Genomic DNA, 21791 nt, shown 5'->3' with positions numbered 1-21791 from the left:
TTCAACATCTTTGACTGATGGAGTAGAACATGTGTCTTTTTCATTGACTTTAAATTAATATTTACTTGCACGTAAGCATCTTTAGTTGTTAGAGCACGAGTACATGCAGTCTCATCAATTAACATTTCACTTGCAGACTGTATTACAGAATTATTTTCTTCCTCATTTACATTCTTTTGCGTTTCATTTTCACTTATTTGTTCACCTTTTTTTACGTGATTCTGTAATTCTTCACTTTTTTGACTCCGTCTCATTCGTCTTTTGCACCGTTCTTCATTTGCTTTGACATTTATTTTCTTTGCACTGCTTACAGGTAAATTACAAGATGGAACTGCATTTTTCTTCAAGAACCTTTTTTGTGACACAGCATCTTGACAAAAAAATCATAATAATTATATATATTGCAGTATAAACAAACTATTTGCATTGGTGGTTAACCTTACTTTTTGTAAAATATTGCTTACCTGGCAGTATGTAATCAGTTTTCTTGAAATGTAATGAGCATACTTTCATTCTTGGTGTGACCACTTGTACTTTTAAAGCTATTTTCCATGCTTTTAATTGATCAACTTTTTCCGATTTGCCAAATATATTTTCAACGTAAACAACGCATTTGTTTGGCTTCGGAAAACGATGAAAACGTAGGCTTGTATTTTTATGTGCTTTACTTCCACAACCATTCATCACACAACGATCTGTATTTAAACTTTTAGAACTCAGAGAAAATATCCCGCAATCCATAATAATAATTAATTAATTAATAAAATAGCATTACAGGGCATAGCATTACTGTTTGCTATGCAAACAGTGGGCTTCTACTACTTTTATTTTTCGCCACCAGATGTCATGACTACGGATGTCAGATCCCAATATGTATATAGGTTATTAATAAATTATAAAATATTTGTATACTTTACCACATATTAAAGTATAATGTTACACATCCTCCACGTCCGCGACCACGTCCACGACCTCCTCGATTCCAACGAGCAGTTTTATGTTTTACTAAAAATTAATAATTAATAATTAATATATAATATGTTAAAGGATTATGTATTTACATATTTATGTATTTATATATTTATATTTTTATTTCTTTCATTTATATTATTTATATTTTTATTATTATTTCTTTTATTTATATTAATTATATTTTTGTATATTATTTTATAGTATTTATATTATTATTTATATTTATTTATATTTTTATAAATTTCTTTACATAATTTTCACACTTACATTTATTATTATTAATATTGCTATCATTACTATTTATTAATGTTGTTATTATTATTATTACTATTATATTTTATATTATAATATTATAATTTATTAATATTATTTATTACTATATTTACTTTATTATTATTATTATTATTTATTTATTCATTATTTATTATTAGTATTTGTATTATTATTTATTTATTATTATATTTATTTAATTATTATTATTTTATTATTATTATTTGCTCTATTACTTATTTTTTATATTATATATTTATATATTATTTAATATTTTTCTTTAAATGAACTTTTATTCTAACATTTATTTTTATTGTTCAGCGGAGGTTGCATTTCGTATGCTTGAGTTGTAGTGCCTGATTGTGGCCACTGAGCCTGTTTTAACAGCTCAGCTTGCGGAGGTTGCGGAGATTGCAAAGGTTGCGGAGAAAGTTGATGTTGTCTTTGTAGCTGTCCTTGTTGCTGCTGTTTTTTTATTGTTGCAGCTGCCAATTGGCGTGGCAAATCTGCCACCTTTACTTTTAATACTTCATTTTCGGTGGCGAGACTTATTTCCTCCAAATTATCTTCCTAAAAAAATTTAAATTAATATTTTTCTGTCATTCTTTTTGCGTGTGTATGTATATGTGCGTTTTGGATGCGTGTTGTGTGTGTGTGCGTGCGTGTGTGTTGCGTGCGTGCGTGCGTTGGCATTGCGTGCGTGCGTGCGTGCGTGTGTGTTTGTGTGTGCGTGCGCGTGCGAACGTGCGTGTGTGCGTGCGTGCATGTGCGTGCTTGCGTATATTTGCGTGTGTGCGCGTATATGTATGTATTTATGTGTAAAAATATAATAAAAATTCGTACTTACAATTTGCATTTTATTTGTGGATGATTACTGCGGCTTTTCCGGCATATTTACAATTATTATTTTTATAATTATCTGATTTTTGAAAGACACAAGAACTGGTGTACTAAATTATTAAAATAAAATGTGGTAACTATGGTAATAACTGCATTTTCACTTTTCCGCGATATTGATTAACTGTCAAGTTTGCTGTGACTTATTTCATTCGTGTTATCTGACTTGTTTTATGACTATTTAATTGTCAATTGTGAGAGAAGATTAAAAAAGACGAGAAAGAAGAAAGAAGAGAAAAAGAGGTATAATTGTGAAAGGTATTTATTTAAAATGTATAGGATCATAAATATAGGTATGTATATGTATATATTTGTATATAAGTAATTATAACAAATATAAAAAATAAAGATAAGACAGAGAGAGATAAGAAAAAGATAGTTAAATATTGTTAATAAATATTACTGATAAATATTTTGCTTTTTTTAGAGTTAAAGAAAAGTTGAAATTTGTTGAGAGAAGGAAGAAAAACATATAAAAGCAGAAGATTGCAAGGAAGGTTGAGAGAGATTGAAAAAGAGAAAGGAGAAATAAAGAAAAGTATGTATTTTTATGTATAGATATGTGTATAGGGATATATATATATATATATATATATATATATATATATATATATATATATATATCCCTATACACATATATATATATATATATATATATATACAGGGTGGGCCATTTTAATCTATGCACCCAAATTTCTTTGTACCTAAGACAGATACGGAAAAATGATTCAGACAAAAGTTGTTCAAGATAATGGGGGTCACCTACCTGTGTAACTAGCTTTGACCTTGAGACTACTTTTCAAGGTTATTTGAAGGTCAGAGTGGTTTTTTAAAATGGGAACCCCTATTTCTGACACCGGATTCGAAAAGAGCGGAAAATTTTACGTCCGAAATGATATTTTGAAGTTTTTTTCGTGACCTTGAGAAGGTCAATTTAAGGTCAAATGCTAAATAACTGCCTGGTAGCTGTTTATTTAAATTTTCTGGCGGAATAAACGTTGTGAAGGTACCTTTATAAGAAAGATCGAACTGGAATGTGACAACAACCTCAACAATGTTGACCTTGACGTTATTTTTCAAGGTCATTTAAAGAACAGAGTGGTTTTATTAACAAGAAACTTTATTTTTGATACCGAATCAAGAAAAAATGAAAAATTTAACGTTTTAAGGTTTTTCATAACATAAAAAGGCCATTTAGTGTTTCTTATTCCACAAGCTCTTAGTAGCTGTTGCTTTACATGAGTTAACTTTACTTTTAGCGTTACCCGGAAACAACGACGTGGACGTAGCAAGTTCTGTTTCCTTTGGGGTGCTTGATTAAAGTGAGTCCCCTTGCCTCTCACTATTCGGGGTGCTTGATTAAAGTGAGTCCCCTTGCCTCTCACTATCGTTACGATTATAACTTTAACCACGAAGCAAATGTTCGAAGTTGCCTCCATTTGCTTCAAGGCACAAAGTTAAACGCCTTTGAAAATGGCGTACGGTGTTTTTCAAAGTCAGCCTTGGAATTGCTGCGCATGCTTGACGAATGCGGTTTTGCATGTCAGCTCTAGTTGTGGGTCGTTGTTGAAAAATAACATTCTTTAAATAGCCCCATAAATAAAAATCTGGAGATGTGAGATCAGGTGAGCAAGGAGGCCAATTAACTGGACCTCCTCGTCCGATCCATCTCTCATTATAATTTTCATTTAAAAAGTCCTGTACGATTCGTGCGAAATGTGGTGCTGCACCATCGTGCCGAAACCACATTCTTCGTCTTGTTTCTAAATCAACATTTTCCAATAATTCTGGCAACCAATCTCTTATCAACTTCAAGTAGCTTTCTCTATCAACATTTCGCTCAAAAAAGTAAGGACCAATTAAATATCCATTTACAATCCCACACCATACCATAAGGCTCCAACGAATCTGATGGTCTACAGATCGATGCCAGTGAGGATTCTCGTCTAACCAATAATGGCAATTGTGCCTATTCAGTTGTCCGTCACTATAAAATGTAGCCTCATCTGAAAAAAGCACAAACCTGAAAAAATCTGGATTATTTTCTATCATCTGCAAAGCCCATTGGCAAAATTCAATACGCAGTTGAATATGACGTTGCTTTAATTCTTGCACTAACGTTATGTGATAAGCATGATATCTAAGGACTTTTACGATTCTTAAAAATGTTTTTCTTGGTATACCAATTTCTTTTTCAACTTGGCGACTACTGATATGAGGGTCAAGATAAACAGCTGCAAGAATAGTTACAACACGAGGATCATTTTCGTTGTACTCGTGGCGCCTACGTTGGCGAGTAAGATGTCCATCACGAGCTCTTCCAGTTAAACTGCGTATTGTCATATCACTAGGGTGTCTTCTATCTGGAAAGCGTTCATCATAACGCCTTGCTGCAGCACGATAATTGTTATTACATTCTCCTAAAACCATTATCATATCAACAATTTGATTGGGAGTATAGTCAGTCATTTTTAGGATTTTACTAAATTTCCATACGACTGAGATAATGAAATGTTAATCGAAATTAAACAGACTTACAAAAAATGAGAAATATCGAATAATTACCGACACGTATTTTGAATGTACACACTGATAGAAAAAGTTCGGTATTCCAGCGAATAATTCGGTAGCGCAGCGAAATTTCGATACTAGTTTTGGGTCAGCGAAAGTTGCCGCTTCTGCAGCACAAAGCACAAAGTTAAACGCCTTTGAAAATGCATATTGTAGCATATTGTAGCCATTGGCCAATTCAATTGGCTGCAGAAGCGGCAACTTTCGCTGACCCAAAACTAGTATCGAAATTTCGCTGCGCTACCGAATTATTCGCTGGAATACCGAACTTTTTCTATCAGTGTGTACATTCAAAATACGTGTCGGTAATTATTCGATATTTCTCATTTTTTGTAAGTCTGTTTAATTTCGATTAACATTTCATTATCTCAGTCGTATGGAAATTTAGTAAAATCCTAAAAATGACTGACTATACTCCCAATCAAATTGTTGATATGATAATGGTTTTAGGAGAATGTAATAACAATTATCGTGCTGCAGCAAGGCGTTATGCTGAACGCTTTCCAGATAGAAGACACCCTAGTGATATGACAATACGCAGTTTAACTGGAAGAGCTCGTGATGGACATCTTACTCGCCAACGTAGGCGCCACGAGTACAACGAAAATGATCCTCGTGTTGTAACTATTCTTGCAGCTGTTTATCTTGACCCTCATATCAGTAGTCGCCAAGTTGAAAAAGAAATTGGTATACCAAGAAAAACATTTTTAAGAATCGTAAAAGTCCTTAGATATCATGCTTATCACATAACGTTAGTGCAAGAATTAAAGCAACGTCATATTCAACTGCGTATTGAATTTTGCCAATGGGCTTTGCAGATGATAGAAAATAATCCAGATTTTTTCAGGTTTGTGCTTTTTTCAGATGAGGCTACATTTTATAGTGACGGACAACTGAATAGGCACAATTGCCATTATTGGTTAGACGAGAATCCTCACTGGCATCGATCTGTAGACCATCAGATTCGTTGGAGCCTTATGGTATGGTGTGGGATTGTAAATGGATATTTAATTGGTCCTTACTTTTTTGAGCGAAATGTTGATAGAGAAAGCTACTTGAAGTTGATAAGAGATCGGTTGCCAGAATTATTGGAAAATGTTGATTTAGAAACAAGACGAAGAATGTGGTTTCGGCACGATGGTGCAGCACCACATTTCGCACGAATCGTACAGGACTTTTTAAATGAAAATTATAATGAGAGATGGATCGGACGAGGAGGTCCAGTTAATTGGCCTCCTTGCTCACCTGATCTCACATCTCCAGATTTTTATTTATGGGGCTATTTAAAGAATGTTATTTTCAACAACGACCCACAACTAGAGCTGACATGCAAAACCGCATTCGTCAAGCATGCGCAGCAATTCCAAGGCTGACTTTGAAAAACACCGTACGCCATTTTCAAAGGCGTTTAACTTTGTGCCTTGAAGCAAATGGAGGCAACTTCGAACATTTGCTTCGTGGTTAAAGTTATAATCGTAACGATAGTGAGAGGCAAGGGGACTCACTTTAATCAAGCACCCCGAATAGTGAGAGGCAAGGGAACTCACTTTAATCAAACACCCCGAATAGTGAGAGGCAAGGGGACTCACTTTAATCAAGCACCCCAAAGGAAACAGAACTTGCTACGTCCACGTCGTTGTTTCCGGGTAACGCTAAAAGTAAAGTTAACTCATGTAAAGCAACAGCTACTAAGAGCTTGTGGAATAAGAAACACTAAATGGCCTTTTTATGTTATGAAAAACCTTAAAACGTTAAATTTTTCATTTTTTCTTGATTCGGTATCAAAAATAAAGTTTCTTGTTAATAAAACCACTCTGTTCTTTAAATGACCTTGAAAAATAACGTCAAGGTCAACATTGTTGAGGTTGTTGTCACATTCCAGTTCGATCTTTCTTATAAAGGTACCTTCACAACGTTTATTCCGCCAGAAAATTTAAATAAACAGCTACCAGGCAGTTATTTAGCATTTGACCTTAAATTGACCTTCTCAAGGTCACGAAAAAAACTTCAAAATATCATTTCGGACGTAAAATTTTCCGCTCTTTTCGAATCCGGTGTCAGAAATAGGGGTTCCCATTTTAAAAAACCACTCTGACCTTCAAATAACCTTGAAAAGTAGTCTCAAGGTCAAAGCTAGTTACACAGGTAGGTGACCCCCATTATCTTGAACAACTTTTGTCTGAATCATTTTTCCGTATCTGTCTTAGGTACAAAGAAATTTGGGTGCATAGATTAAAATGGCCCACCCTGTATATATATATATACAGGGTGTTTCATTTTAATCCGACCAGTCGAATATCTCGAAAACCAAGCCCGGGAGAGAAAAATATTTCAGACAAAAGTTGTTTGGTTTCGAGGGGGCCATAAGATGGTGACAATGATTTGACCTTGAACAGTCATTTGAAGGTCACATAAAGGTCACCTTAAATTTCTTAAATGGAATACCCTATATATTTTTGCACATTCTTGTAGCTGACATCGAGAGCTTTCCAAAACACTATAATTAAGTACTTTTCGTTGAGTACTTTTTGAGTTATGAGGCTTGAAATAATTTCTTAATTCTACATAAACCGTAAAATATCTAGTAAAATATTCATTTTTCGATTATCTTACCTTAATACTTTTACGTACAAAATAATGAGAGGAATCAATTGGTGTAAAGAAAACACATAGTTGTTTTGATGAAAAAATATGTAATTTGCAATTAAGAATTCCATATTTTTTCTTAAAAACAACTATGTGTTTTTTTTACACCAATTGATTCCTCTCATTATTTTGTACACAAAAGTATTAAGGTAAGATAATCGAAAAGTGAATATTTTACAAGATATTTTACGGTTTATGTAAAATTAAGAAATTACTTCAAGCCTCATAACTCAAAAAGTACTTAACGAAAAGGTACTTAATGATAGTGTTTTGGAAAGCTCTCGAGATAAGCTACAAGAGTGTGCAAAAATATATAGGATGTTCCATTTAAAAAAATTGAAGTGACCTTCACGTGACCTTCAAATGACTCTTCAAGGTCAAACCAATGATACCATCTTATGGCCCCCTCGAAACCAAACAACTTTTGTCTGAAATATTTTTCTCTCCCGGGCTTGGTTTTCGAGATATTCGACTGGTCGGATTAAAATGAAACACCCTGTATATATATACAGGGTGGGCCATTTTAATTAACGCACGCAATTATTTTGGAAATAAAGCATTTTAGAGAAAAATGTTTCAGACAAAAGTTTTATGGTTTCGAGGGGGCCATAAGATGGTATCATTGGTTTGACCTTGAAGAGTTATTTGAAGGTCACATGAAGGTCACCTTCAATTTCTTAAATGGAACCTACTATTTGTCATTGCATATTTTTGTAGCTTATCTCGAGAGCTTTCCAAAACACTATAATTAAGTACTTTTTTGTTAAGTACTTTTTGAGTTATGAGGCTTGTAATAATTTCTTAATTTTACATAAACCGTAAAATATCTTGTAAAATATTCATTTTTCGATTATCTTACCTTAATACTTTTATGTACAAAATAATGAGAGGAATCAATTGGTGTAAAGAAAAGTTGTTTTTAAGGAAATTGGTGTAAAGAATAGTTGTTTTTAAGAAAAAATATGGAATTGTTAATTGCAAATTACATATTTTTTCTTCAAAACAACTATGTCTTTTTTTTACACCAGTTGATTCCTCTCATTATTTTGTACGTAAAAGTATTAAGGTAAGATAATCGAAAAATGAATATTTTACAAGATATTTTACGGTTTATGTAAAATTAAGAAATTATTTCAAGCCTCATAACTCAAAAAGTACTTAACGAAAAGGTACTTAATTATAGTGTTTTGGAAAGCTATCGAGATAAGCTACAAGAATATGCAATGACAAATAGTAGGTTTTATTTAAGAAATTGAAGGTGACCTTCATGTGACTTTCAAATAACTCTTCAAGGTCAAACCAATGATGCCATCTTATGGCCCCCTCGAAACCAAACAACTTTTGTCTGAAACATTTTTCTCTAAAATGCTTTGTTTCCGAAATAATTGCGTGCGTTAATTAAAATGGCTCACCCTGTTATGAGGCTTGAAATAATTTCTTAAGGAATCAATTGGTGTAAAGAAAACACATAGTTGTTTTTAAGAAAAAATATGGAATTGTTAATTGCAAATTACATATTTTTTCTTCAAAACAACTATGTGTTTTCTTTAGACCAATTGATTCCTCTCATTATTTTGTACGTAAAAGTATTAAGGTAAGATAATCGAAAAATGAATATTTTACAAGATATTTTACGGTTTATGTAAAATTAGGAAATTATTTCAAGCCTCATAACTCAAAAAGTACTTAACAAAAAAGTACTTAATTATAGTGTTTTGAAAAGCTCTCGAGATAAGCTACAAGAATATGCAATGACAAATAGTAGGTTCCATTTAAGAAATTGAAGGTGACCTTCATGTGACCTTCAAATAACTCTTCAAGGTCAAACCAATGATACCATCTTATGGCCCCCTCGAAACCATAAAATTCTTGTCTGAAACATTTTTCTCTAAAATGCTTTGTTTCCGAAATAATTGCGTGCGTTAATTAAAATGGCTCACCCCGTATATACAGGGTTTGCCAAAAGTGTGGAAACCCCTTAATATTTCGAAAAATACGCATTTTAAAAAAAAATGTTTCATACAAAAGTTATAGGGTTTTATGTGGCGCATTACACAGCAACATTATTATGACCTCAAATAGCGTTGTCAAGGTTATGTGAAGGTCACCTCCAACTTTTTATATGGGACACCATATATGCTTTTGCATATTCTTGTAGCTTATCTCGAGAGATTTCCAAAACACTATAATTAAGTTAGTTTTCATTAAGTGCTTTCCGAGTTATGAGGCTTGAAATCATTTCTTAATTTTACATATACCGTAAAATATCTAGTAAAATATTCATTTTTCGATTATCTTACCTTAATACTTTTATGTACAAAATAATGAGAGGAATCAATTGGTGTAAAGAAAAAACATAGTTGTTTAAAAAAAAAAATATTGTTAATTGCAAATTACATATTTTTTCTTAGAAACAACTATGTTTTTTCTTTACTCCAATTGATTCCTCTCATTATTTTGTACATAAAAGTATTAAGGTAAGATAATCGAAAAATGAATATTTTACTAGATATTTTATGGTTTATGTAAAATTAAGAAATGATTTCAAGCCTCATAACTCGGAAAGTACTTAATGAAAACTAACTTAATTATAGTGTTTTGGAAAGCTCTCGAGATAAGCTACAAGAATATGCAAAAGCATATAGGGTGTCCCATTTAAAAAGTTGGAGGTGGCCTTCACATAACCTTGACAACGCTATTCGAGGTCATAATAATGTTGCTGTGTAATGCGCCACATAAAACCCTATAACTTTTGTATGAAACATTTTTTTTTAAATGCGTATTTTTCGAAATATTAAGGGGTTTCCACACTTTTGGCAAACCCTGTATATGTATAGATAAGTGTATACAGGGTGACCCATTTTAACTTAGGCAGCCAAATAACTCGAAAAATAAGCAAGATAGAGAAAAATGTTTTAGACAAAAGTTGTATGGTTTCGAGGGGGCCATAAGATGGTATCATTGGTTTGACCTTGAAGAGTCATTTGAAGGTCACGTGAAGGTCACTTCAATTTTTTTAAATGGAACATCCTATATATTTTTGTACATTCTTGTAGCTCATCTCGAGAGCTTTCCAAAACACTATAATTAAGTACATTTTCGTTAAGTACTTTTTGAGTTATGAGGCTTGAAATAATTTCTTAATTTTACATAAACCGTAAAATATCTTGTAAAATATTCATTTTTCGATTACCTTACCTTAATAGTTTTATGTACAAAATAATGAGAGGAATCAATTGGTGTAAAGAAAACACATAGTTGTTTCGAAGAAAAAATATGTAATTTGCAATTAACAATTCCATATTTTTTCTTAAAAACAACTATGTGTTTTCTTTACACCAATTGATTCCTCTCATTATTTTGTACATAAAAGTATTAAGGTAAGATAATCGAAAAATGAATATTTTACAAGATATTTTACGGTTTATGTAAAATTAAGAAATTATTTCAAGCATCATAACTCAAAAAGTACTTAACGGAAAGGTACTTAATTATAGTGTTTTGGAAAGCTCTCGAAATAAGCTACAAGAATGTACAAAAATATATAGGGTATTCCATTTAAAAAAATTGAAGTGACCTTCACGTGACCTTCAAATGACTCTTCAAGGTCAAACCAATGATACCATCTTATGGCCCCCTCGAAACCATACAACTTTTGTCTAAAACATTTCTCTCTATCTTGCTTATTTTTCGAGTTATTTGGCTGCCTAAGTTAAAATGGGTCACCCTGTATATAGGGATATACAGGGTGAGTTTTATTTCGTGTGTCAATCTTTTTATCATGCGGGAGATTATCGACTGCATAATAAATTATCGGTACATAAATGTATTATTTGGATCGACCGTATCAAAGGCTCGAATATAATGTGTACAATAATAATAATAATAATAATAAATACGTATCTTTAATAATAATAATAATAATAATAAATCTATACTACATAAGTTTAGCTTTTAATTTGCTTTAATTTTAATATAAATATAATATAAATATACAGGGTGTCCCATTTTAAAAAACGACCTCAAATATCTCCCGAATAATACATTTTACAGAAAAATGTTTCAGACAAAAGTTGTATGGTTTCGAGGGGGCCATAAGAAGATACCATTGGTTTGACCTTGAAGAGTCATTTGAAGGTCACGTGAAGGTTACTTCAATTTTTTTAAATGGAACACCCTATATATTTTTGCACATTCTTATAGCTCATCTCGAGTGCTTTCCAAAACACTATAATTAAGTTAGTTTTCATTAAGTACTTTCCGAGTTATGAGGCTTGAAATAATTTCTTAATTTTACATAAACCATAAAATATCTTGTAAAATATTCATTTTTCGATTATCTTACCTTAATACTTTTATGTACAAAATAATGAGAGGAATCAATTGGTGTAAAGAAAACACATAATTGTTTCGAAAGAAAAAATGCAATTGTTAATCGCAAATTACATTCTTTTTTTCGAAACAATTATGTGTTTTCTTTACATCAATTGATTCCTCTCATTATTTTGTACATAAATATATATATATACTGTAGTAACTTGAATAAAGTAAAGAGAAATTTTAATAAATTAATTAATAACAAGTCCAAAGTCGAAGTATAAAAGTACATAATAGCTAATGCCAAATTCAGAATGATAAATATATGTGTCAAAATTTAATAATGCGAAATAAATAGGATCGTGATTTTATATGTGCAAATTAATAAGTCAGTCTAAGCGCTCAAGGCTAAGCCAACGCGCTGCGTTATCTGTTGGAACGCGCCAACAGTCATCTCCCCTAATGCTTGCGACACTCATGCGTTAGCCTTCAGACAAAGGGGACTCTAAAATAATATTCTCATAAGACTAAAACGTGAAATAAATTCATACCGACTTTTCGCCTTAGCTATTAGCATATACAATTATTAATACATCTTGTACTATGCACTACGAAATCTGTAGTCACAAGAAATATGTACTATATATATATATATATATATATATATATATGTACTATATACAGGGTGAGTCAAAAGTATGTTTTAAAAATTTGTGAGCGTGTTCCTGGATAAAAAGGAAGAACAAATGTTCATATGAACATATGGTCGCAAATGCTTTGTTGTCGAGATAATGGACATAAATCAGCGGTATCAAATAATGCTTTATTTAAACGTTTACAATTTTGTTATTGTTGTTTGTTTTTTTTGTTTTTTTGTTTTTTTTTTGGTTGGTAGTGTGGTTTGGTTTGGTTGGGTGGGGGGAGGTAGGGGGTGGTGGGTGGCGCATTCGTAACAATAACAAAATTGTAAACGTTCAAATAAAGCATTATTTGATACTGCTGATTTATGTCCATTATCTCGACAACAAAGCATTTGCGACCATATGTTCATATGAACATTTGTTCTTCCTTTTTATCCAGGAACACGCTCACAAATTTTTAAAACATACTTTTGACTTACCCTGTATATATATATATATATATATATATGTACTATATACTAAAACAAGAGGGGAGATAACAAAGCAATAGGGGAGATAACGCTTCGTTAGGGGAGATAATGCGGCGTGCTCGGTTTAGCCTTGAGCACTTAATTCAACTCAATAGTTCACACGTATAAAATCCCGCTTATTAAATTATGTATTTATTATTATTAAATTTGCATTTTAATTTTATATTTTATTTTCCTTTATATTCATTCTTCATTATTAAATTTCTATTTTATTGTTAGTTATTTTATTCTTAAAATTAAAGTTTCAATTTTAATTTTTATGTTTGGCTTTCATATGTATATATATATATATATATATATATATATCCACATCCTTTGTTCAAGGAACTGCAACAATTAAAATACTTTCATATTACAATGCTACATAATTGCTACTAACAATTATCTCTTTAATGTTAATCAAAAATACTATACCTATATACATATATACACACATAAATATATACCTTATGACTATTACACAATGATTGTAATTATAATAGTTTATAATGACGCCAGAATTGATTAATCATATTACTAATTAAAGCCATGCAATTATCATAGGCCGAGTTAAATATTACTTTCGAACGGAGCATGCTAGAAAAACCGTTCACATTTCTCTTAAGAGAGCTTAAGATTCTGCATTGAAAAATATGCATGCAAATAACAAAAATTCTGGTAGCTAAATAACTATTATAAAACCTTACCTTTGTAAAATAAATTAACGAGCTCGACGCACGGACACAACTGACAGTTCCGTCGTCCCCACTATCCCCACGCAAGAGCACGCCCGCTACGCGCTCGAAGAAGAAGGGCAGCTATAGCGGCAAATAGCGGCCGAGCCGCCTACGTCCGGGAGCGCGCGCATTCTCCTACCACTGCGGACGCCCGGCACGGAGTAGGGACCGAGGGTACCTCAGGGAGCGCGGCTCAGTCCTCCGTGCATTTGACCCGGAGCTCTCGAGAAGGAAACAACCAAAGCGATCACGAGCATACTTCAAAACATCTTCGAGCCGAAAAAGGAACTTAGTCTCAGAACGTTTTTCGAGCTAAGGATTTAGTCTAGAGAGCAGTCAAATATTGTAGTATTCCTTAAAAATAAAGTGTCTCTGAACCACCACTTGGGTCTTCTGCCAGTCATTTGTCACCGGCTCCTCCGACTCTCCTACAGGGACATCGCCGAGGCGGACCGTCCTCCACGGAGATTCGTTGCATATCTTGACAGCAATACTCTTGGGTAAGTACTTGCTTCTTTTACTTAATAATTTCCTCTTCCATCTCTTTCATTTCTCGTGATTTGCAACTAGTCATCGAATATTATTATTTGAATCCATCTCAACTAATTGAAGAATTTTATTACGAATAATTGAATTTGACGACTTACTTACGTACCTATCATAACGAAGGAAATTTTGCCGCCTTCCCCTGATTACCCACATTCTTCGATTGCATTTGAACATTAGACATTCAGTCTGTCCTTGGTTCTATCCATAAGAGCGAAAAGTCGCCTTCGGCTCGTCAATCGATGTGCATTGGGTAGCCCATCCTACCCCTCTGCCGTTTTCGTGAGGGATTTTCTCCAGTGAGATCTCTTTACGGACTCTGTGCCGCTGTGACGTGACGTCTTGCACATCGACACTTGTCGTTAGAGCACAGGACGCGTTCTTTAAGGACCGAGTGAACCTTAAAATAACAGCTCTAGTTTGGTGTGATGTATAAAGAGAATTTTCTTTCTTTTTACAAAACTAAACCAGCAGATACGGCATCAACCTTACCTTCTCATATCCCCATACCTCTTTCACATTGTCACTGCGAAGGATAACTATTTAACAACCTCCTCTTATAATAAACGAATTAAACTGCGATTTCGGAATCTATCCTGTCTCTTTCTCCAAAGTTGTAATAGGATTCCAGACTTACGCGCCACGTTTATTTTGACAGGTGCCCTTTCTAAATTCATGAACGTAAGTAACTCGTTACTCCCGCGTTTTTTCGAAACAATAAAAGGAAAAATTTAATGGACAATAATTATTTCCCGGTAAATGGTTAATGCACGGCGCATCGATCCCATTATCCGCCGCGAGATTCCCCTTCTCCAAGCAGGCATAAGGCGTCGCGAGCTACTCAGACAACGTTTATTAAGAGATCGACGTTCCGTCGCGCGCCAATTATTCGTAGACAGGGATGAAGTTCCCGACGAAATAGTACGAGCGATAGACGATCGCGAGAATATTCCACTAAATCTTTCATTCGCCCCTCTGTCCTCCGAGATTAACCCCGGAACCAACGGTGAACATAACCTTCGAGCAATACCGGCTGGTGAGGAGTTAGAAGAGGAGTTGGAATCGACAGACGGAGATTCGGACAATTTGAGCGACTGTCCTACGGTTGTTTACGATCTCGACGACCCTACGGTCAGGATTCCGCTAGGCCTACTCCATGTCTGGGAACGAAACGCTGAGATACAACGAACTCCAGCAACCGTGAATAGACAAACTCAGACGTCAACACTTCTCAATTCCCCTGATTTATTTTCGGATTAATCGACGCCGAACTATTCCCCGGTTCGACCCGGAGAAATAGACTTTGAGCCTATCAATATAACTTCAATTGACGAAAGTTTTATAGATCTGGAAGTTAACGAGATCTTGGACTATTTAAACAGCGAGGAATTTCTTGACATACCCATCGAACAATAAATGCTAAAACAGGAAAAAATATATAATCATAACAAAATCATAAATCGAATAATAACCATATAGATATAACCACACATATAAATATATATATATATATATATATATATATATATACACTATTCTTCAACACCAGCGAACATATTGAAATTTATATGTACAGGAAAGGAGAAAATTAATAGTAAACACATAAAATAAATAAGTTAGCAACCATATGTCAGTCTCGATTTATTCATTCGCCAACCTGAAATACTCTCTGACGAAGCTCCTATAGATCCTGAATCTCTCGGCGTCCCGGGGTATAGCAGGCCTAGCAGGTTGCCCCAAAAGAAAATTGAAAGATACTACCTTACTCGACCGTGTACGGCAAGCCCTGCGGAATCGTTCGAAAACGATAGAGCAAGATGTAACAGCGGAATGCATTCACATATTTCGATAGTCCAAGGAGGACACCGCCAATATACGGTAGAGCTTACCGACTCCATCTGCAAGAAGTTGCAGAACACCGGGACCATCGACATAGGAACAGGTCAAAGGAGCATCCTCCAATCATTTAAAAGAAACAGCACGGACGTTCGAAGTGTCACCCTTGCCGGCACTACCAGCATGGATGGACGCTGCTCCGGGACGCAATACGGCGATGCCTACGGAACGTGGGAAAGCGTTGTCGTTCAAGCAATCGTGAAGGTAACCCTACGAGACTTTGAGGTCGCCATCGATAAGAACGCAAATGAATTGATCTTGCCATCCGGAGTTCACTGCAAGGCATCCGCAGGAGAATGCCTGGACAACGATGGTTCAGAGACTTACTGGACTGTTACACCAAGGGACAATTGCCCCTTCGACCAATATGATGTACTGTACGAGGGCCCAGCCGACAAACTTACAGCGCAAGGAAACCTCAATACGCCAACCGTCTATACAGTGACGACGAAAGAAACAATATTCGCCCTCACTAAAACCACCGAGATGACCCTGTGCGGTTACAAACTCATGCTGACGGAACACCCGAAATTATTCATATTAGAAACGGAGAGAGGGAAAACATTCAAGATTCGCACGAAGATATCCGTCAACAACTTGGATATTTTCGCGTATGTCAACTCCAAATTTATCTATGTGGAAAAACACATCAAAACGCAACTAACGCAGCTCTACCGCGATATAATGGAACAAAAATGCGCACTAAAGAGAAATATTGCAAAATGCACTCTCACTCGCCAGTTTTGCCCCGGATGAGATGGCACGCCGAATTATGAAGGAACCCGGATACACCGCAGTCATGGCGGGAGAAGCGCTACATCTAATTAAATGCATACCCGTAGAATGTCGGGTACGCCCAACGGACGCTTGCTACAGCGAAATTCCAGTGACCTACAAAAATTAGTCACTGTTCATGTTACCAAGAACAAGAATACTCACCAAAAAGGGAACGCCAAGAGACTGCAACGAACTCCTTCCAGTCATGTACAATATACACGACAACTGGTATCGTCTGATGCCACGTCCGCAGGAATCGACGGCACCTTCAATTATCCAACCGCTCACAAAACCCACCTGGAAATACGTGAGCCCCTCCTCTCTCGCTACCAGCGGTATCTACGCCGATGAAGATTTAGACAGACTCCGCGACCATATAATGTTCCCTATGGAAAAGCCTTCAATGCTAAACACAATAGCAAGAGGGGCCATGGGACAGGAAATACTGGCGGGGAGCGTATCCATGTTAAACCTGCTGGACGAGAAATCTTTGGACCAAATCGCAGAAAATGCCGGACAAAGACTGTGGAAAGGATTCATCGCATTCGGATCAGCCAGCGCCGGCGTAATCGGAATCTTCATGATAATTCGATTAGTAAAATTAATCGTGGACACTATCATCCATGGATATGCTTTGCATTCGATATACGGATGGAGCTTGCATCTTCTGGGAGCAGCGTGGACCTCAGTGACAAACTTACTCCTGTATCTGGGATCGCCAAGCCAGCGAATGAACAACGAGAATCAATAACTTTCTAAGCCCCTTTCGACGACAGAAAATCATTACCCTAAAACTCTCTCAATAACCGAAGACATTCGATCTATCCCCACAGTGCCCCCATCAAGTGAAGTGCGTGATTACCGAGAACTTCGCAAACTTTTGGACGAAGAAGTATAAAGTGCGTAAAATAGTTCTAAGAATACTGTATCTAGAATATAAGAGCGTGCGAAGCCCTTATTCTTAAGAAGCATTTTACCTTACTCTAATACTCCGTAGGTTGTACACGGAAAATGTTGGAACATCGTTCAACTTTTCCATGCGAAGGGAGGTTCCACATGGGTTTGCAACGGGGTGGGGGGGCGGGGGTGCAGTCTGTGCGTGTACTTTGCAACGCAAACTGGGATTCCACATGGGTTTATAAAACTGTGGGCAAAAGTAATGTGGGCAAAAGTAATGTGGGCAAAAGTAATGTGCGCAAAAGAACTGTGGGCAAAAGAACTGTGCGCAAAAGAACTGTGCGCAAAAGAACTGTGTCCAATTGAACGGTGGGCAAATGTAACGTGTCCAATCGAACGGTGCGCAAAAGAACTGTACGCAAAAGAACTGTGTCCAATTGAACGGTGGGCAAATGTAACGTGTCCAATCGAACGGTGCGCAATCTTATGTGTCTAATAGCACGATGTGCAATTGCAACGTGTCCAATTGTACTGTGCGCCAATGAAGGCTTCTCCTCTCAGAGAACCTGTCGAAATATCAGAGAATAGCACTGGCTTAGATTAACGCAAGACTAATAATTCTTATACCTTCATATACTAAACCAGCCACATTGATAGACAGTCATTTCTGTGACATAATCTGTACTCCGACCTCCTCTTCCTACATGACGCCTTCAATTCAATCTGAAATTTAATGCATGATTAATAACTTAAAATTATCATTCAATTCTTCTAAAGGCGAATATATTTTCCTGAATAGATATAAGTTAAACCTATCTCTACCACAATTAAAACAATTTATTTCGAAAATAAAAATTGATTTCATGATTTAATATTGAGAAATAAGATAAATTTACTCAACTACTTTCCTTCTCTCTCACGCCTCGTGTGTGCCGTCGGACAGACTACTCATGCGGTACTTTCATTTTGACAGGTGACCCCCCTTTATTCACGACATCGTAAGTAATAACTATTTTCGGACAGATTTAGATTAAAAATTATAAAATACTAGTCGTGTCAGAATAGAATTTGAACTTTTCCTTTCTTAATAGATGGTAAGCGCACGCCGTCAGGATTCTATCACCAAGCGTGAATTTCCGGTATTGCGACGCAATACGTTAAATCAGAACCCCGTACTACGACAGCGTCTCCTAAGAGATAGATTAATAAATTCACGGGTTTTCTTTATCGATCGGGACGACATTCCCGCTGAAATTGTATGGGATATAAACGAACAGCAGGAAATTCCCTATGATTTAACTTTCGCTCCCATAATAAATAACGCGAGAGGCGAGGCCTCCGCAGAAGCCATTCCCGCTGGTGAAGAGTCCGACGACAATTAATCGGATTCAACTTCTGGGATTAGCGACTGTCCAACTATCGAAGTACACCTGGACAACTCAACTGCAAGGATCCCTCTGGGACTACTGCACGCATGGGAACGAAATGCGGAGATTCGCAGGACTCCCATAACTATTGATCAGGAAATCCAAGTGCCCTCCCCCATGCCAGACTCATTCTCTGGATATACAACCCCGAATTTTTCGCCTGTTCAGCCCGGAGAAATACCACTAGATCTATCTCCCTTGCCGACTTCCCCCATTCACGAAGGATTCGAGGACGCAGAAGTCAACCGACTTTTCGACTATCTAAATAGTGAAGAATTCCTCGACATAATTACTAAACAATAACTTGTATCATATAAGAATTAGTAATAAATTGAGAAAAAGGATAATGACGATAATTCCAAAATCGTTTTAAATCATTTCAAACATACTATAACTATATATATATATATATATATATATATATATATATATATATATATATATATAGTTGATGACATATATATATATATATATATATATATATGTCATCAACCGATATATATATATTGTGACGTTGCCGTCCCAACGCGCGTCCATCCGTCCCGGAAATCTTGACAGGGCGCGAGCCGAGCGGCCGCGCCAGAAACAGATTGCGAGAGCCGTATCGAAATCTCCGGAGAGACGAGCTATTGTTATAATTTTGCGTCATTAATAATTCTTTTTTTTTGTATTATTTTGTACGTCGGGCAACCCGCCGGAAAACAACATTTGCGACCTTCGATTTGAGAGCGGAGGTAGCGCCCGAGGATCAGAACAGCACAGAGTCGCGGGTGGAATTCTCCCCGCGAAAAGAGGATGAACAGCGGAAAACCGAGCAGCTGTCAAGGACCAGAATCGTAGGGTCCGGTCGGCGCTACCGTCCAAGAATGGAGGACAAACCATCGGCATAAGAGAAGATCGCCGGTAACAGGCGGTCATCGAAATTATGTTTTTCGAATTGCCGGGGCCGTAACGGCCCCGATACGGCGTTGTTGCAGGGCGCATTAATATCTCGCGTGTCGCGGCGCTATTGGCCGCGAATCCGCGCACCCTTGCGCGCAGGATTGACGCCGCTATCGACCCTGGATCGCGAGATCCAGGGAGACATTCTGGCGCGGGCGTTCGTAACAAGTAGTCGTTTCATAACCACCGTTGTAGTTGTTGTGAGTGTCGTCGACGAGATCCGAATAAGAGGACGAGCCGAGGATCACCCCCGGACCACGGGAGCGAGTATCGGTGAGGTTGCCCATCGCTAATTTGTGAGCCACGTACGCAATTTCGTCCGCGGACCGGCCGCTCTGTCGCTGTCGCCATTTTCGTATCTCGTTGTCGCTCGGTCTTTGTACCGACCCTTCAATTTTCGTGTATTTCGGGCGACCGGAGACAAGTGACCGAGGCATCAAGGACGATCGTAACGTCGGCCGTAGTCGATATGAAATTGTTCATCTCTCTTCGGAATTCGGGGTGTTGTGTAGCGACCGGCTCTCGTATATCGACCACGTGCGCGATAAATCGCGGGGGATTGCATTCGCTTTCCGTGCGGTCGAAAAGAAGTGTCGACGCCGCGTAAGACATCCCCGTAATCGACGGGGACGTTCGTTTTAATTGGCGTGTAGGTGTGTATGTGGTCGAGCGTATCGTTGTCTTTGTCGCGCTCATTGGCTTGTGTATCGTGTGTGTGTGGGTCGCGGTGCGCATTAGATTGCGGTAGATCGCGACTTCGAGAAATTCACGCGTGTCGGAATAATTTTAAGAACCCTTTACGTTGTGAGCGGCGGACCCAGCGTCCGACGGCGATCGATTATCGATCGCTACGCCCGTGCTCATCGTCAACGAGCTCTCTCTCGTCTTCGCCTATTATTGAGTAAGTCCTGCATATAAAGTATTCTCGTTGTCGCGATTGCGGATCATTTAAATTATCAGCGAGTAAAAGCAAGGCGAAAATATAATATTACGGCGAAGCGGCGTTCGGCGAATGATAGCCGCAAGAACGATTCTGCGAATTTCAGATCTATTCTAGACTATTTCAGACGATTTCAGACTATTTCGATCACCGTTGTCGCGCTCCGGCTAATATTTGTAATCCGCCATTTTTATATTATTTGCAAATTTAATTACATTTTGATTTTCTATTATTTTTCTCACTTTCTGTATTTCTTTTGTATGATTTTCTCTAACTATAGTATCTGCCTCTAACTTTCATTGACTTCTGTTACTTTGGTTTTAATAAATCTGTTATTTTATTTTGTTTGTTATTCTAAATTCGCGTAAGTTATTCAAATGTCGCTGTGAGTGTTTAATTGTTGATTCGCCCGCCTAATCTCTCCCGTTTCAAGGAGCCTCTTAATCAAAGATTATAGAAAACTTTCCAATAACCCTGCCCCTCTACCGTTAGGCGAGCTAGTCGGCCCGTGGCGAGAAAGGCCCGTGGTTGTCGCGAATTTCGCATTTCGCGAAGTGATACGTGAAAGACCGTATCTGGCGCCCAACCTCGAGATCTCGAAACGGCCTTCGTTTCGCCGCGGCTCGCGCAGGAGCACCCTCCATCCCGACTCCCCCGAACGCGAGTACCTTTTCCGCTCTCTCTTTTTGACGACGTTTTCATTCTCCACCTTTCTCTCTAACATTCGAGAAATACCTTTTATAAATTAAAATTGAAAGACACGTCGCAATATATATATATTTTTATGTTTCGGTATATGTCAGGTC

The 21791-nt window shown here is 36.6% G+C and overlaps 1 long non-coding RNA gene across 2 annotated transcripts in view; it reads right to left on the bottom strand.

The window, feature by feature from the left end:
* Nucleotides 1-21791, bottom strand: part of LOC145960788 (uncharacterized) — a 47068-nt gene that overhangs the window by 6336 nt on the left and 18941 nt on the right. The window contains exon 3 of one of the 2 annotated variants that reach the window (XR_014435467.1): nt 603-1005. The exons of the other annotated variant lie outside the window; for it this stretch is intronic. This is a non-coding gene — a long non-coding RNA (uncharacterized LOC145960788). Of the gene's footprint in view, nt 1-602; nt 1006-21791 lie in introns of those variants that run through there. 2 annotated transcript variants of the gene reach the window in all.

The sequence above is a fragment of the Camponotus vicinus genome, unplaced genomic scaffold (genome assembly GCF_025532165.1).
Source record: "Camponotus vicinus isolate PSW18456_S1 unplaced genomic scaffold, iyCamVici1.0 SCAF_10, whole genome shotgun sequence".
In the NCBI taxonomy this organism is placed as follows: Eukaryota; Metazoa; Arthropoda; class Insecta; order Hymenoptera; family Formicidae; genus Camponotus; species Camponotus vicinus.
This window is presented reverse-complemented; position numbering and strand designations above follow the sequence as displayed.